The sequence below is a fragment of the Schistocerca piceifrons genome, unplaced genomic scaffold (genome assembly GCF_021461385.2).
Source record: "Schistocerca piceifrons isolate TAMUIC-IGC-003096 unplaced genomic scaffold, iqSchPice1.1 HiC_scaffold_2510, whole genome shotgun sequence".
NCBI classification, from domain to species: Eukaryota; Metazoa; Arthropoda; class Insecta; order Orthoptera; family Acrididae; genus Schistocerca; species Schistocerca piceifrons.
In genome coordinates, this window is record NW_025728455.1 from 1,026,137 (window position 1) to 1,045,479 (window position 19,343).

The window sequence follows — 19,343 nt, forward strand, 5'->3', positions numbered from 1 at the left end:
ATATGATATACTTTCTGTGTCAGACTGATGCCACAAGCCAATAGATGCAAATCATTAAAAAAACTGTTTCGGTAGGTATGTAACAGAAAATGTTTATTTAAAAAATCATTACACCCACATTTATTAATGTAGAAATCTAAAATTTTCCGTGCATAAAGCAAATGAGCAGCGTTTTAACAGAAAAATATATTGAAATAAGCAGGATTAATAATTTGCAATTAATTTGAATTTTTAATTTTTATTGTTTTCTTATAAAAAGCCATAACTTATATTCTAACCATGCAATTAATCTGAAACTTTTATTGTAGTGTTCTAAGAAGGTTATAAGACCATTCAACCGCAGTTATTAATCTATGGCACAAACTGTGTCATTAAGAAAGTTTTTAATCTTGCACATCCAAAATTAACTTTTTCTACATATAATCATCTAAAATTACGAATGTATTTGGAGGATCTCGAATTTTTTAGTTCCGAGGAGACAGCAGTACGTGGCGAACACTTCACGAAAATTTCAAAGCATTAGAGCATATACTTTTTGATAAAAGGCTTCTAATACAGTAAAAATTGTGAAACAGAGGAAATGATGTTCAACGTTTATCTTCTCATATTTAAACATGCAATAATCTTACCTCAATTTTAAATTCCTCCATACTGATATTCCTCATCCTTCAGGTTTCTCTTCTCTCCTCTTCGAATCTGCCTGGTCTGCATTTTCAGCTAAGACACTGATCTGTTAGCTTTCTCGATGGTGTAAAATGCTTTTCTTGTAAACACATCAAGATATATACCAACACTCTTCAGAACTTCAATTCTGCCATTATTTCCGTTATTGTGACATATAACAGCATAATAGACACCTATTTTGAGTACTTCAAGTGCACAGAATGTCCCTTTTGAGCATCTAATCCAAATTAAATAACTGAGGCTTTCATTTTCATTTTGTGTCTCTCCATGAAGACACTTCCTAGATAAAGAAGGTTTTACAACAAACCTGAATGTGGGTTTAAATGCATTCATAACATGTTCTGGTTATGAGTGTTTATGTAAATACGTCTCATTTCTGTTGTTTAACTTACACCAATCGCCTTTCAGACACAGATTTGTGCATTGGTGCTTGGTCAGTGGATAAGCTGAGAGCTTATATTCTTCATTTCTAGCTACTTATTCTTTTTTGTTGGTGAACCGATTTCCATGAAACTTCCATCAGCTAAACACAATTTTTCCACCACCCATTATGCATAAATCTAGACTGCCACATATAGGTTTGCGAATTCAACTTTCCACCTACAAATATGTGTTAGTATTGTCAAAACGTAAATAAACCACATAAAACCAAGTTTTCAGGCAAAGATATAGATGTCAGCCAAAGATATTGAAAGAAAATAGCTTCAACACTTACAAAAATTGCGCTGAAGCCACCAATTCCCCAATTGTCAGGAGAGGTGGGAGTGGCCTGCAGTGCACATTTAATCAGTTTAACAGTATAAAGGCATTTCTAAAACTGCTATCACGATAAAATTCGCACACAACATAGATTAAAGTGTGTAGATCAACAGAATGATATTTTTGAAAAATCGATTTTTTGGACCAAAATCTCCCCTTAAAACTTCCCTATTTGCTAGTACAAAAAGCCCCAGAAGGAATAGAGACCTCTTATCGTTAGTCTCTATCTACAATTATTTGCTCAGAACATCAAAATGGAGATCTATCAGATTACTAAGAGCGTCAGAAGGTACTGAATTCGTAATTTATTTAACACAAAGTTCCGATTTCTAAAGTTATTTAAGAAAAAAATGATATTTTACGCCTGAAATCTGTATCATACTGTCCTTAACCGCCAATCTAACATGTTTCTCTGCAGGAACTGATACCCACAGCGGATCAACTAACTGCTATCATAGTCTGGAATGACTTTCTAGGAACATTACATCAAGGTGGCGGGCATAGCTGGATGGCAACTTCTGACATAGTCCAATATCACAACACACAACGTCGTGTACAGTAGTGGCATTGTTACACCCCATACCCCCACCCACATTGCATAAAATTAAATTTCGTGAGGGATAAAGACAAATGTGTCTATCTGTGTTTCGATCACAATACTAAATTATTTAAAAAAACGTCGCTCTTATTCTTACTGCTTCATAAAAGTATAATAGTTATTACATAGGTTACCATTAATTAACTTTTACTTTCAAAAATAGCATTAACGAATGACACAATGTGGTGAAGATAGAGCTAGTCAAATGAATGTATGAACCTCATCTTCCACACATAATCCTCCTGCTATACAGAATAGTTCGTACTTTTTACCATGCACCTATGATAGATAAATCGAGACATATAAATCATGTATGCTTAAATATCTCATAAAGGTTCTTGCGATAGACCAGAAATTTCTTCATTTCTCACTTCATCCAAAAAGCATTGGCAAGTTGAAATCGTTCGATTTCTAACAGTTAAGAAGTAAGGTTTCCCGCAGTCATGTGCTTTAGAAGCAGTAAGTATAGTGCGCGGATTTTAGCTTCATCCATTTTAAGTAAGGCTGCAGCGAGAGGGTGAAGCAACTGTCATGAGAGAGAGAAGTGGTGTAGAGGAAACATGTTTTCTAGCAAGTGTATACCGTCAGAGCAGACCGTTAGTTGACTTTTGTTTCTGAGGAGCAGTAAATGCAATGAGAAAGGCTACATCAGTCTATGAAAAATGGTTATTACAAATAAGAAGTACAAATTGTGTCATTCACTCATTAGTCTGAGGTTTAATAAAGCGTCTACAAAATCTGAGTATAATTTATGTTTCATCATTTGGGAAACAAAAATTACCAAAGAAAATATTCTTCTTTGTAAAGTTCAGTTAATCGGTAAAGATGATGATTTGGTGTGTGTGTATGTGTTTGCAAGTCCTAGCTCTGGTACGATGGTTGGAAGCTATTACTGCAGGGCGATATGTCAGGGCCAGTTATGGAGAATATGCCACCTTTTCAACTAACATATTTGCCATCATTTCATAACTGATGTCATGCTACCACATTGTTCCAGGTGGTATTGATAACTAATCTTTCTTGATATAAGTTCTTTATTACACGGTATAATTAGTGCTGAAGATAGTCATAGTTCCAGTTACTACATTAGACGATCAGGTTGATCCTTTAAATGACATGTTAAATGATTATTATTTATTGCAGTTTTGTATCAACTAGCTCTGAGAATCCTGAGAAACAAGAAAGCACAAGGGAAACACAACATTCCTGCTGAATTTCTCGAACCCGGAGGAATCGAAATCAGAAGTGTGTTATATACTCCTAAGTGCAACATATATGAAGAGGGAAAACTATCCTTAGATTCTAGAGAAACATCATAATATTAATCCTAAAAGGAGGAATGTCTTAAAATACTAAAATTGCCGAAGTCTTAGCTTAGTTGTAAGTGCCTCATAAAATAAAAGCGTCCATTGTCTTCGAATCTTCGAACAGTTGACATAAGATTATCAGAGTCAGTTTGGATTCAGAAAAACCCGAAGTATCGAAGAAGGAATAATATCTTTAAACTTAATTTTGAAATGTAAATACACAGCTTATTTAGGTATACAGAAAACGTTTCATAATGTAAAATGGCTAAATAAACTTTGAGTTATAGAAGAATGTAGGAATATGCGCAGACACTGATATGTTCTGTGGAAGCTGTATACGAAAAGAAAGGACTTTTATTGGTGTGCGCACTACACAGGTTCTACACATGTTCAGAAATGAGCCCAGCAAGGAAGTGTGCTATAAACAATTATTCTTAATCTATTCAACGAATAGGTAGAAAGTGAGAGTGGTTTTACATGTACAGGTAAGCATGGCACAGCTGTTTTTTCTGAAAGTGAATCCAATCGAGGCCCATGCCAGTTGAATCTGAGTGCCCCAGAGCCAGAATGCAGTCTCCAAAGTGCTTCTCGAGGACATCAAACGCTCTACTGCTTCGATATGGGTCGAGCCCATTCTTGCACAAATCACATCTCGTCGTAATCACTGGCACTTTCGATAATGGGGATGAAATCATTTTCAACACCTTCACGTACCATTCCGTAGTCACCAAAGGAATATCCACCGATTATTCGGTGAATGGAAATTGCAAACCACACAGTCTCCTGTTGAGAGTGAAGAGACTTTTCGACCGCCAAATGTAGACTCTCAGTCCCCCAGATGCGCCAATTACGCTTATTGACGAATCCACCCAACTGGAAGTGGGCTTAGCCGCTAAACCAAACTGTATTCACATCAAAGCACTGTTCAATTCTGTAGACAATAGTGTTGGCGAAACATAACGGCTGTTCAATGGCCCTGGGAGTTAAAAATGGCTGATAGGTCTGAATTTTATATGGGAAGAAATGCGGGTCTTCAACAACAATTTCTTTCAGTGTGTCCCAGTAGATTCAAAGCTGTTATGCAGCTCGTTTCACCGATTTCCTGGGGCTAGTTTGAAACAATGCAAGCGTCTTCTTGGTGTTTTCAGGCGTTTTCACCCTTTTTCGACGACCGACATTGCGAACTCAGTCAGCACGAACGCTACCCGTCTCTCAAACTTGCGAATCATATTCTCGATCGTTAGCACACTTGGACCGGTTGTCTTCAGCCTGAACTCGGTCGCAACACTTCCTCTGAGCCGCAGTTGGGCTGTTATTGCTAGCACAGCAGGCCTTCACAAGCGCTCTATGTTCAGGTACGCTGTACCGTGACGTTTTCTCGCGCAAATAGACGACAACAAAAAGGAGAGCGCGCATACACGTACCAATTACAATCATGCCCCGCGGCTAACCGTACAGTTTGAACGTCATAACGCAAACCATTCAGAAGCTATGACGATTTCTTTTCATGGTTCAAATGGCTCTGAGCACTATGGGACTTAACATCTGTGGTCATCAGTCCCCTAGAGCTTAGAACTACTTAAACCTAACTAACCTAAGGAAATCACACACATCCATGTCCGAGGCAGGATTCGAACATGCGACCGTAGCAGTTGCGCGGTTCCGGAGTGAGCGCCTAGAACCGCGAGACCACCGCGGCCGGCTTCTTTTGATGTAGATCAAAAATTGTCATGAATAACGTAAATTCCTGATTTCCATCATAAACATGTTGCTAATGTTGTTGTGGTCTCCAGTCCGGAGACTGCTTTGATGCAGCTCTCCATAATACTCTATCCTGAGCAAGTTTCTTCATCTCCAACTACCTACCGCAAACTACTATATTAGTGATGCCTTGATGCCTGAGAACATGTCCTACCAACCGATCCCTTATTCTAGTCAAGTGGTGTCACAAATTTCTCTTCTCAACAATTTTATTCAGTACCTCCTTATTAGTCACGTGATCTATCTATCTTATCTTCAGCATTCTTCTGTAGCAGCACATTTCGACACCTTCTATTCTCTTCTTGTCTAAAATATTTATTACCGTGTTTCACCTCCATACATGGCTACACTCCATACAAATACTTTCAGAAACGACTCCCTAACACTCAAATCTGTACTCGATGTTAACAAATTTCTCTTCTTCAGAAACGCTTTCCTCTCCACCGCCAGTGTACATTTTATATCCTCTCGACCATCATCAGTTATTTTGCTCCCCAGGTTGCAAACTAATTTACTACTTTAAGTGTCTCATTCCCTAATCTAATTCCCTCAGCATCACCCGATTTATTCGACTACATTCCATCATCCTCGGTTTGATTTTCTTGAGGTTCATCTTATATTCTCCTTCAAGACACTGTCAATTCCATTCAACTGCTCTTTCAGGTCCTTTGCTGTCTCTGAGAGAATTAGAATGTGATCGGTAAACCTCAAAGTTTTTATTTCTTCTCCATGGATTTTCATTCCTACTCCGAATTTTTCTTTTGTTTTCTTTACTGCTTGCTTAATATATAGATTGAATGACATCGGGGATAGGCTACAACCCTGTCTCGCTCCCCTCGTCACCACTGTTTCCCTTTTATGCCGTGGAGTCCTATAACTGGCATCGGGTTTCTGTACAAATTGTAAATAGCCTTTCGCTCCCTGTATTTGACCGCTGCCAGGTTCAGAATTTGAAGGAGAGTATGCCAGCCAACATAGTCAAGAGCTTTCTCTAAGTCTACAAATGCTAGTAACGTAGGTTTTGCCTTTCGTTAATAAACCATATAATCATAAACATACGCCAGTGTCTTGCTCTTACATCATTCACCTTAGGGAAATACACTTTCTTCAACTTTGGAAGGCAAGACACAACTATAAATGAAAAACGAACGTAGTGTTGTGAGTGCAGGACAGGAGAGCATGAGTCTGCTGGAAAAACAGGTTATCACAACTACCCAGTGGTCGCAGGAGCAGCCTTGACGCAACCATTGTCTGTCTTACTTCCATGGATAGTGTTCCTTTGTTAACTACAGAGCTATCGCATACAGATACCTTTGAAACAGGCTCACAGAATTGACAGCCAGGGTGTAGTTCGTAAGAAACACAAGGAGTGAGGGAGGCAGATCGTGTCACTACCTGTGGGTCCTTTTGGAGGGAGCCACCTGGCTTGCAATGGCGATGCCTGGAACCTAGAACAAATGGGCGATGGAAGGATGCATGGGGCTGGTCGTTAATTCTTGCTGCTGCAAGGTCCATGTCTACATCAAAATTTGCGTGATTACTATGCTACTCACAACAAACTGCCTGGCAGAGGATTCAATGAACCACCTTCAAGCTGTCTCTCTCCCGTTCCACTCTCGAAAGGCGCGGGGGAAAAACGAGCACTTAAATTTCTCTGTGCAAGCCATGATTTATCTTATTTTATCTTGATGTTAATTTCTCCCTATGTAGGTGGGCGCCAACAGAATGTTTTAGCAATCGGGGGAGAAAACTGGTGACTGAAATTTCATGAGAAGATCCCGTCGCTACAAACAACGCCTTTGATTTAATGATTGCCACTCCAATTCACGTATCATGTCTGTGACACTATCTCCCCTATTTCTCGATAATACAAACCAAGCTGACCTTCTATGAACTTTTTCGATGTTATCCGTCAGTTCCACCTGATGTCCAACCCACACAACACAGCAATACTCCAGAACAGGGGGGAAAATCGTGGTGTAAGCAGTCTCTTTAGTAGACCTGTTGCAACTTCTAAGTGTTCTGCCAATGAATGGCAGTCTTTGGTTTGCTCTACTCACAACATTATCTATGTCATCGTTCCAATTCAGGTTATTTGTAATTTTAATCACCAAGTATTTAGTTGAATTTACTTACTTGAGTTTTGTGTCACTTATCGCGTAATCGAAATTTAGCGGATTTCTTTTAGCACTCATGCAAATAACTTCACTCTTCTTTATTCAGGGTCAATTGTCACTTTTCATACCATACAGCTATCTTATCTAAATCATTTTGCAATTCGCTTTAGTCATCTGATAACTTTACAAGACGGTAAATGACAGTATCATCTGCAAATAATCTAAAGACGGCTACTCGGACTGTCTCCTAAATCGTTAATATAGATCAGAAACAATAGAGGGCCTATGACACTTCCTTGGGGAACGCCAGGTATAACTTCTGTTTTACTCGATGACTTTCAGTCTATTACTACGAACTGTTACCTTTCTGACAGGAAATCAAGAAACCAGTAGCACAACTCAGGAGATATTCCATAAGCATGCAGTTTGGTTAGAAGACACTTACGAGGAATGCTACCGAAAGTCTTCTGGAAATCTAAAAGTATAGAATCAATTTGACATCCCCTGTCACTTGCCCCCATTACTCATTACTTCATGAGTATAAAGAGCTATTTGTGTTTCATAAGAACAATATTGTCAGAATCCAAGGTGATTATGTGTCAATAAATCCTTTTCTTTGAGGTAATTCATAATGTTCGAACACATATATGTTCCAAAACCCTACTGGAAATCCACGTTAGTGATATGGGCCTGTAATTCAGCGGATTACTCCTACTTCCGTTTTGGGGTATTGGTGTGACCTGAGCAATTTTCCAGCTTTTCGGTACGGAACTCCCTGCGAAAGAGAGGCTGTATATATTTCCTAAATATGGAGGAATAGCATGAGCATAATCTGATGGGAACCTGACAGCTATACAATCTGGACCGGAAGCCTTGCATTTATTAATTAATTTAAGCTGCTTTGCTACAACCTGGATGTCTACTTCTATGTTTATCATCTTGGCAGTTGTTATTTATTGGAATTCAGGAATATTTACTTCGTCTTCTTTGGTGAAGTTTCAGAAAACCGTGTTTAATAACTCTGCTTTAGTGGCACTATCATCAATGACTTCCCCGTTGTTATCGTGCAGTGAAGGTATTGATTGCGTCTCGCCACTGGCGTGCTTTATGTATGACCTGTCGCTGTCCTTGATCACTGTCAACTGTCTTCAGTGCGTGATTGGCCGTAGACACGCACTGCTGCTGGAGGAACACCGGTTTCTGGAGCTGAGCCGTTGAATAAAGGTTGGAGAGTTGTTTTGCTCTCTATGCAAGTCTGTCTGGAGACTACAGATCGTGTTCCTCGATGCTCCAAATGCACTCTCTATTCTTCTCTTACGTTCCTCCTTTGGGGTTTCTGCACCTGGGGGGGGGGGGGGGAGGGGGTCAGCACAGATCAGGCGATTGCATCAGTCTACGCCTTTCATTCGTCAGTGAACACTATACTGTTATATGCATTTTATTAATTCTCTAGGATTTATCTATAATATCTGGTCTCATTCCTGAATAACGACGGATGTCTCTGCTGTATACATATTAACTCTGTTTGTTACCAGATTTTTCTGACACAATGTTAAAGATTTATGACACAGAATTTAAAGATTAATAAGATTAACTTTACTTGTATAGGCATTTAAGTATTTAGGAACCATGTCTAGATTTTTATATATTTTACGTACTGCACCATCGTAGTTATACCTCAAAGTGGACTACCACTGTCGCTACAAACTTTCTTTTCGCCTCTATGCATCAACACTTCAGCACCTGACCTACTGACCACAGGAAGGTACATTTTTAATGACTTGCTTGTGCCATCCGTACTTGCATATGCTAACAGGTATAAAAACATACGCTCTGTAACAGCTATAATTATAAGTCTGCAAATCGTGTAAGTACTGATATAGTATTGTTTAGTAGACTGTTCTCACTCACCGATAGAACTATCTGTACTTATACACCTTGCACCATGTGTGTCTGTCTATATGTAGGCAGTTAAATGGCTCTGAGCACTATGCGATTTAACTTCTGACGTCATAGGTCGCCTAGAACTTAGAACTAATTAAACCTAACTAACCTAAGGACATCACACACATCCATGCCCGAGGCAGGATTCGAACCTGCGACCGTAGCGATCGCTCGGTTCCAGACTATAGAGCCTAGAACTTCACGGCCACTCCGGCCGGCTGTAGGAAGTTATATGATTTGGACGTATAACTAACTACACACACTAAGCATTTGCATGTTATATATACTGAAGAACCAAAGGAATTTCGTATAGCGCCCCCCCCCCCCTCCCGATCATGCAGGAGTGCCGCAAGACAAGACGACGTGGCACGGCCTCAACTAATGTGTGAAGTAGTGCTGGAGGGTACTGACACCATGAATCCTGCAGGGCTGTCCATAAGCCCGTAAGAGTACGAAGGGGTTCGAGATCTCTTTTGAAAAGCACATTACAAGGCATCCCAGATATGCTCAGTAATGTTCATGTCTGTTGAGTCTGGTGACCAGTGGAAGTGTTTAAATTCTGAAGACTGCTCCTGGAGCCACTCTGTAGCAATTCTGGACGTGTGGCGTGGTGCATTGCCCTGCTGGAATTGCCCAAGTCCGTCGGAATGCACAGTGGACACGAATGGATGCAGGTGATCAGGTAGGATGCTTATGTTTACGTCATCTGTCGGAATCGTATCTGGACGTATCAGGGGACCCATATCACTCCAACAGCATACGCCCCACACCATTACAGAGCTCTCACCAGGTTGACCAATCTCCTGCCGACATGCAGCATCCACAGATTGATGAGGTTGTTTCCATACTCGTACTCCTCCATCCACTCGATACAATTTGAAACGACTCACCCGACCCGGCAATATGTTTCCAGTCATCAACAGTCCAACGTCAGTGTTGACAGGTCCAGGCGAGGCATGAAGATTTGGGTCATGCAGCCATCAAGGGTACACGAGTGGGCCTTCGGCTCCGAAAGCCGATATCGATGATGTTTCCTTGAATGGTTTGCATCCTGATTCTTGTTGATGGCCCAGCATTAAAATATATAGCAATTTGCGGAAGCGTTGCACTTCTGTCACTTTCAACGAAATGGTTGTACGGGAAAGTCCCCACTTCATCGCTACTTCGGAGATGTTGTGTCCTGTCGCTCCTGAGCCGACAATAACACCACGTTCAGACTGATTTACCTCTTGATAACCTGCCATTGTAGCAGTAGTAACCGATTTATCAAGTGTGCCAGACACTTGTTGCCTTTGTAGGCGTTGCCGACCACATCGTCGTGTTCTGCCAGTTTATATGTCTCTGTATTAGATTACGCAGGACTATATCAATTTCTTTGGTACTCCAGTACGTTCTTTGCGTATTGCCCGTTGGCTTTTCCTTTCACACACGTGTAACAACGCGAAAAACGTTCCGGTGGTTATGTAGCTTCGTATTTATATCCAGACATAACTTACCAGGCTTGGTCATTAAATGTTCTTCTCATATGTCTTCCTGTGAACACACACGTACTCCTTTAAAAGTACTGATCACAGACAATCGTCTTCTTTTCATATTTATCGTTTGATATACACAGACCAACGCAGTACTTTTCTTTCAGCCACGTTAATTACTTAAGACTGGATTTTCGAGTTATACCGAGTACTGGGCATGTGATTCATGCCGCTCAAAACAGAGGAAATATTTCTGTTTAAATTCTGTGCAGTCAAATATTTTGGTCACTGAATTTTTTCTCCTTTTCTGTCTGGTGCACACACGAATAAATCAGAACACATTCCAACGTCTCATCAGGCCACCTGCAGCATTTGAGAAGCATGGATTCGCCAAAATTTAGTACTCAGACTTGTAGCGAACATCCCTGTGCTTTGTTGGTGGTCTCTGAAAATGTGAGACGCATCGGGAACAGCAAACCTTTCAGCTTGAACGGCATAGCTGCTGGGACCGTTGGAATGCGTCGTAGCAGTATATCTTTTCCTGCCATGCTCCCATTTAACATAGTGGCTTCAATGATATTATCATCGTTTTTTGCAGAAAACGTGGTGCCGCAGCAAAATCGTAGTTTCTTTATGTTTCGAAGAGGAATGACAGCCAAGCAAATTTTCAGATTTAAGCCGTGCAGCGAAAGGCCTGGCAAATCAATAAATTCAGGAACTTGATTGAATTTTTAAGAACTTAATTCTGATTCATTGCAGTATCAATACATAGAAATACAGTCGCTTCGCCTGATACTTTGTTTTAAACGCAGGAGTTGACGGCACTGACATCGATGAATAGGTATGTTTAGGGATCCGTAGTTCATGAAAGAACTAGTTAAAATGAACTATTCTGAGAAAGGATCTGTTAGAAGTGTCCTTTCTCTTACTAACATGTAGTTCGTTTATTTCTGCCTTCCCCTACATATTGGAAATTAGAATCCGTGAGAACGAATTTCCCCTCCCTCGATACTGAGCGCAGCCGACTCCCAGGACCTAGGTGTCCTTAGTCCTGACATCCTAATGGTGGACTGCGCGGACGGCATCTGACTGGAAGACTGAAACCATTCCGTCAGTTTGCAGTCTCACCCCTCCTTTCCCTTTCCATTTATTATCCACATTAAGCAAAGTTTTTTATCAGGAGTTGAGACGTGCGTAGTTTACAATAATCTTTCTAGTATGCTTAGCGTGCCATGTTGAGTTGGCTCCAGTTCTTCTTGTCTTGGGGTCTGATTCTTGAAGATGTAAATGTCAGATCAGATCCTCTCGGTTGGTTTAAACCAAATAAATTTGAATATTGTTGTTGGAAAAATTTTTATATGTAGATGTATTTTCTCACATTTAAGTATATCATACAGTATTTTGAGTTTTCACCTTAACAAAGCCGAAATTAAATTGTTCGCACAAAAATACCTCCCATCACGTCATAGGCATGCTTACGACTCTCTTACCCTGAGGAAATAACAATATTTCAAATGTTTTACTACTTTTCTTAACAAATGAATCCCTTGTAGTTTTATTTACATTATTAATTTGTATTATTATTTCATAAATGAATCCAGAAACAAATACAGTAAAAAGTACAGGGCTATGTAATTAAGTATAGAAATTTTAAGTGTGCCAATAATTATCAATTTGAAGTGTTTGCAAAAAAATTATTTTAACTATATATCCAGAAGTAGTACGTATCGGTTATAACATCGAAACTAAAATATCGTATGAAAATAGTTACTTTTCGTAAATTTTAGCTCGAAATATAACATACTGTATATAAAATTATCTGAAAGTTTTCAGAAAACCAACTGAGATAATACTGACCTGTCCTAAATTCGGAAAATAATACTGGTATCGACAAATACTGTTGAGGAAAACGAAATGCTAGAGGAGGACACGGTTAGAAGTTCTGTTACTTAAGTTCAGGCTCCATTTCCGAACTGTGCCAACTGTGTAGGATAGAAGAGAGAAACTGTTCCCTTAGTTCACTTAGTTCACCTCAGTCTACAGTACCTGTATCTAAACATTTCTTTCCTGTGTTAAGACTTATATATTTAATAAGAGCTAGTTTTTTCTATTTCTAGGGCTTGTTAGATAAGAAAATTAGAAAGCAGATACTCACTCTTGGTGGCAAGGAGAATACTTCCATCTTTAATGCCTCCCACATCCCCGGTTCCCAAGTAAAGGCCTAGGTTAAAACTAAAAACGCTCAGCCATGTGTGTGAAAAAGATTGCATGTAAAAAAGTCGTAGAAATGTGCACTCTGGTTTGTTTCTAAAGGTCATTCAGTTTGGTACCCCGCCTCTATCGCTGAGTTCGGCTCGCGCAGCCGTGTGATGCGGACGTCTGCTCGCGCCCCGCCTGTTCTGGAGTGCACACGCGCCATTTCCTTGTTTACCTCTTGCCGCGGTTTCGAGTACTGCGTCCCTCTTATGGGCGAGCCATGGCGCACACATAACACTGGGTAGCGATCAAAATAACATTTCAAGTTGAATATGCATAATTACGACCTTTTGAATCGAGAACTTTGCTCGGGATGATGTTTGCCTGGACCCACGGGACGTGACTGGCATTCACTTTCCCATTATCGGAAACGTTGTAGGTATCATAATTGTGTACCGATATTGAGAATCAGCACGTGCAACACCTCAACCTGACGGACATGTAGCGGCCTCCATTCGATCAGTGTCTTTGACCTTCCATTTGAGGTCCCACCAGACATCATCATGTTGGTTTCCAAGTCATATGCCAATGTACTCAATCACCAGGTCGACAAATGGAAAACCTTTGATACCTATACTTCTCTCTGCAGTGTCCATTAACTGAAAACTGAATTAGTGAAACATGTGCCATTATACCTGGTTATAGGACGACGGAGGGTCATCATCACATATGATAGGCTGTAACTAGGAAGGACATTCCGCCATAACTGTCTCTGACGCCAGCTTAAAGAGACACCACTCAACGACTCTGCCCCCATTGCGACGTCCACTGTCCATCCCGTGACCTATGCCGTGGTCACCACACGATCTTCAGCACAACTTACGTGATCCACTACAAACATAGACTGCCATCACAGTGACTGATCCGGCACTTGTAACATCACTGTTACCAGAGTTTTCAATGAGGGGAGAACTCTCCTGCCTAGTACTGATGGCAACAATACAGAAAGAGCACCTAGTGTTGTAGCGACTTCTGCCTTCCTTCCATTGGGCAATGAGTCAACAAACAATTGCTACCATTTTAAATCTGAGCTGCATGTTCGAAACAAAGGTTGCCATGGAAGCGCCAGAAGTGGAAACGTGACACTTAGATGATTACCTTCAACAATGTATGATGGCAATAAAATGTTCGATGACGCAAATTCCTCTGCCACCTTGGCCCACAAATGCTTCATGTAATAGTAACACAGTGGCTCATCCCACATGACTTCCCTCTTGTGACACCAACTCCACTTGTGTGTACAGTAGACGACCCACCAAACGACAGAATATCTGTACTAATGAGCTTCTGGGCATATAAGGTATAGGATGACACCATACTACCACCTTGTACCACAAGGAGGTACTGGGCAGAGCAACGACAGAGTTACTGACCACACTGTGGATGCCACAGCTGGTACACCCAAGACAGCTACTGACAGAGTGCATTATCACATTCCAGGTAGACATGGGAACTCAGCAGTACCGACAGGCCATGCTCAACGTCAATAACATCCATGTGGAGCATAAACTGACGAGATTACATAATACACTGAACACAGCAGATATAGACATAGCCATCCCTCAGGAGGTATATGTCAGGGATTTTATAGAGCGTTTCGAATACGACACACACATCACCCACACATCTGGCACTGGCAGTGGCATGGGGTTCTTCTATTGATGGCTTAAGTGCCAAAGACATCACTATTCTCCTTGGCAGGAGCATCATTGCGTACACTCTTCATAGCACCAAATCCATAAACATCTACACACCCTCCGGATTAGGCCATCATGGAGAATGGTCTCCTTATTTCAGGATGCCTTCATGCCACTCTTGATGGGTGTCAGGATTTCATTTTCGGTGGTGATTTTAACTACATCCAGGTAGCTAAGGGCCAACTGCCACACTACACTCTATGTGTAGCCCTCTCCACCATCGGAATCACCCTACAATTCACTGATGTGTGTGAAAATGTACATGTCGATAGGGAGGGTTTCACACACCATATCAGCCACTCCTCCAGCCACATAGATCGTAACTATCTCACATGCTCCAATATTTGGGGCAAACAAGTCACTCAAACATGGCTCATTGGCTTTTCCTATCATGCAGCCTGTATAGGTACTTTCACCTTTCAGTGCCAGATGGTATGGCATGGGCGAGGCCACTGGAATTTGAATGTGTCTCAACTACATTTTCTTGAATGTCAACAGCTAATGGGAGCCTAGTGGACATCCTGCATCCTCCTGGCTTCCTATTAGGGTTTCTTGATTCTGTTGATAAACCAAACAGAGGATCTAGCGTCAGTGACTATTGGCTCTGTCTTCCATGAACTCTGACATGAAGATCTTCACTGGCTTTTGGCAGCCAATTTGAAAAGTGTTACCTGCTTAGTGGTACACCACAACTAGGCATCATCATGAGGTAATTACAACTTCTGGACTTTTTTAAGTCGATACTGTGACAGGACTGCATTTATGCAGACATGGTGCATGATGGTACTCTCGGCCTCATTTTACTCCAGCGAGGACTTTGATGGGGTTAATCACTCTTATCTGGCAGTGAAGATCCAGAACATGGAATTCCCAGACAGCTCTGGGATACGACATCTTGGATTATGTACTATGGTCGTCGGTCGTCTTATACCATCTATCCTGGTCCAAGGACTGGTATGGAATGGATGCCCTGTTTCCCCAGTCCTGTACGTTGGCACCATAGAACTGTTACTTTGCTGCGTCTGCCGACACTTAATTGACTCTTGGCACTGACACTTCTCGTTCCATGGCCTAGGGGGGTGGCCTGGTCGTCCACCTACGCAACAGCAACGTTGTTGAAGCAGCAATGGGGTGGGTGGGGAGGTATCATACTCCTTCAGTAGCGTCATTACATTCACCAAATCTCGTGCACTACCTATAGTACATGGGCTGCCTACTGATTGTGTCACACCCGTGCAGGTCTGTGGCATGACAACATATCTAGGTATTGATCTATGGGCCTTAACAGTAGGCATGTATTATGTTAGATCCGGCCAGAGCTCTTTGACCATCAACTCTGCTTGCTGCAAAGGACGTGCTATGCAAACATTTATGTCACATTACAAATCCTGCACATGGCCCAGACTTTCCAATTCTGCCATCAATGGTGAGTCGAGGCATGTTGTTTAAGGTCAGCTATGAGTTCCTCATACTTGTGAAGGGCAAAGGAGGCCTCAATATCTGTCAGCTCCTAGATCAAAGAACAATCTTGTATGTCAAGATGCGGCTACGTATTCTGACTTGCCTCACCAGCCTATTGAGAGGACCCTTACCCCAATCTCTCTCATTGCTACAGAGCCACTGACAGATGTCGCAGCACCTTTTTCCTACTTATGCTATTTCTTTCTTGAATACAGCTACATCCAGATCCTGCTTCCCCCTCCACAGCCTAGTGTAGTGTATGCGTTGCTGCAATCGCACCTTTCACCAAATATACCTGAGAAAACATATGACCTCTTCTGGTGGAATTCAGTGTGGAGGGAAGTGCAGACCCCTATGCTCATGTCAGATGTTCAGTCCACCTGATATATGACTGTCAGTGGAAAGCAAGTATGAAAGACGCGTCTCTACCAGATACATCTGGTAGCATCGCCATTATGTACCACATGTGGAGTACAACGATGGCCATCTAAGCGAGGCGAGTGATGTTTAGCCTTTGGTCCACCAGATGTTGATATCATCTCATGCATGAATCCTGACATCATTACAGCACAAATGATTCTCATCCCTGGCACGGACTATTATTTGTGGACTAAGATCTACTCAGTAATTTGGATTCGTGGACACACTGTCCACTACCTGTCAGGTGGTGGTGAAAAATGATCTCTCAGTATCTGGAAATACCTTAACGACCAACAGTGTGAAGTTTTGAACAACCGTAAGTACCAACGAAATTTCTTCAGAGCACTTCCTGCAACAACCCTTGTAGCTGGATCACCCATACTACAAGCATCTGACATACCTTTCTTTCCTCCATTGTACAGAGATTCCCACAGCAGTTATTTATACACACTTGTGAAGAGATAAGCATCAGTGACCTATAAATACATCTCCCAGTGATGTTCAAGGTAATGTCTTTGTGAGGATGTGTTGGTGCGACAGAGATGACTAAAAAAAAGAGATGGTAGATGTTAATGGTGTCTTACTGATTGGGGCCTACACATGAAGTGGTGGATATTATTTGGTTTTTGGGGGGGGGGGATGCTTCTTATTACGTTTAAGGTAACAGTGGCGATACCATTGGCTTCTTTTCCTTTGTAGGCCTAGGTGTAGTAAGGAATGTGAGGAATGTGGTAAAAAATGTGGTCAGTGCAGCGTAGCTGATATTTTCTCCACTCAGAGATTGGTTGTTGTGTTGACTTCACCATCATTTCATCCACATTGACACGCAGTCGCCAAAGTGGCTTCAGCTGAAATACCTTGCAACAAGTCGCTGTACTCTGCACAAGTGGGTCTCCTGGCCTGGCCACATGCATCATCATTTTATTCAGTTTTGTAGGCAATGAAATTATTAAATTTTGCTTTCAAATTATTAGTTTGTAGGCATTTATTAGTGCTCTTGTTTCTTGGCCCCTTTACATAAAAATTAATTATGTAACTAATTTGAAATGGTTGATCGAACTAATTCAATAGGAAGAAATACCTCTAAAGGAGTATTTGCGTACAAAATGTCTAACGATCTTTTTAAAATTCTGTGGGATATTTCGAGAAATTGGAGGATCATTTTGTATGTGATTGCTCTGACTTTGTGGACGTTTGTTGGCAATGTGATACAGTGTGATGATTTATCGGTTGTTATTCTCCCATTCCAAATATAAAACAACTGTGCAGCACAACGTTCAACAAATGCATCATGTTGCAGTCGCTCATTCATATTCATCTCCAAAGTCAGATTTGTACCTCTTGCCGTAATACCGATGGTTGAGAAGTGCTTTCACTTCATCAGTGGCTGCTGAATACAGTAACATTTAGAAATGTTTCACCAAACGTCTTGTCTCGCCCACCTCTTACAGAACTGTCATTTTGCCAATTGACTGTTGCACAATTAACATCTACTTCAGCAATGAGAGTATGACTTGGAAACTTATGTACTAGTGAACTTAGGTTTTCTCTATAACTTTTTGGTTGCATCTGGAGTAAGTCTAGAAAATGATACAAGGACCAGATTCGAAATTAATACCCGCCCTTGATACTTTCTCAGACAGAGAAGTTAAAAAATGGTCACTACTCAGTGACTGACGAACACTGTTTCAACTCCCTCACTTGAAAGTCGAATCGAAGACATTACTCGTGCCGACCGCCGTGTGACTGTGGAAACTATAGTCTATAAGGTTCCAGTTACTACTGGTACAGTTCATAACATTATCGGTAACAAGCTGAAGTACCGTAAAACATGTGCAAGATGGGCCCCAGAGGAGTTGACGCGGCTACACAAGAAAACAAGGTTGAGAGTGTGGACAGAGCTAAAGGAACGTTATGAAAGAGAAGGTGAGCACTTCCTCAACAAAGTTTTAACTTGTGATGAAACTTGTGTTCACTGTTGTGAGCCAGAATCAAAAAGACAAAGCATGGATTGGAAGAACATCAACTCACCTGTCAAGAAAAAATTAAAAACCAAAGCATCAGCAGGAAAAGTCGTGTTGACGGAGTTTTGGGATGCTGAAGGTCCAGTTTTTTGTGATTATCTCAACGATTAGCGTACAATCAACAGCTAATACTACTCGGATTTGCTTTTAAATGAGGTGAAGCCAGCCATGAGAGAGAGAGGTCGTGGATCTCAAAGGAGAGGTGTGATTCTCCAGTAAGACAACGCACGTCCTCATATTGCTCAACTAACACATGACACCATCGACAAAATAGGCTGGGAAGTACAGCCTCACCCCCCTTACAGTTCTGATTTAGGACCTAGTGATTAGTGATTTCCATTTGTTGGGTGCACTGAATCAGGCATTACATGGGAAGATGTTCGAGGACAACGAGGACATGAAAAAGTTTTTGGGAGATTGGTTGAAACTTGTAGGTAAATAGTTCTTGGGAGCCGGCATGAAAAAGCTTGTAGCCCAATGGCACATGTGCTTAGATTTTCAAGGGAATTATGTTTGAAAAGTAGAAAAAGTATTGTTGCGAAAAAATAAACGTTATTTTCTCCAGACCAATTTGTCTCTATAATTATTGAATGACCCTCGTTTAATGCGTCGTCAAAAGAAACTGTTGTTTTGTCACATATGGCTGGACTGACTATATTTATTGCTAGATTGGGATTGCGATCTATAGCAGTCTAGCTACATGTGGTGATTTATGGTGAGGTTTGTGGTGGTACTGCGCACCCGATAGGAATATCCGATCTATTTGCGTATTTAATTACATTCTCGAAGTGTTTTACTACACTTGCACCTTCCAAAACTGAATAAAATGCAGAGTATGATGAG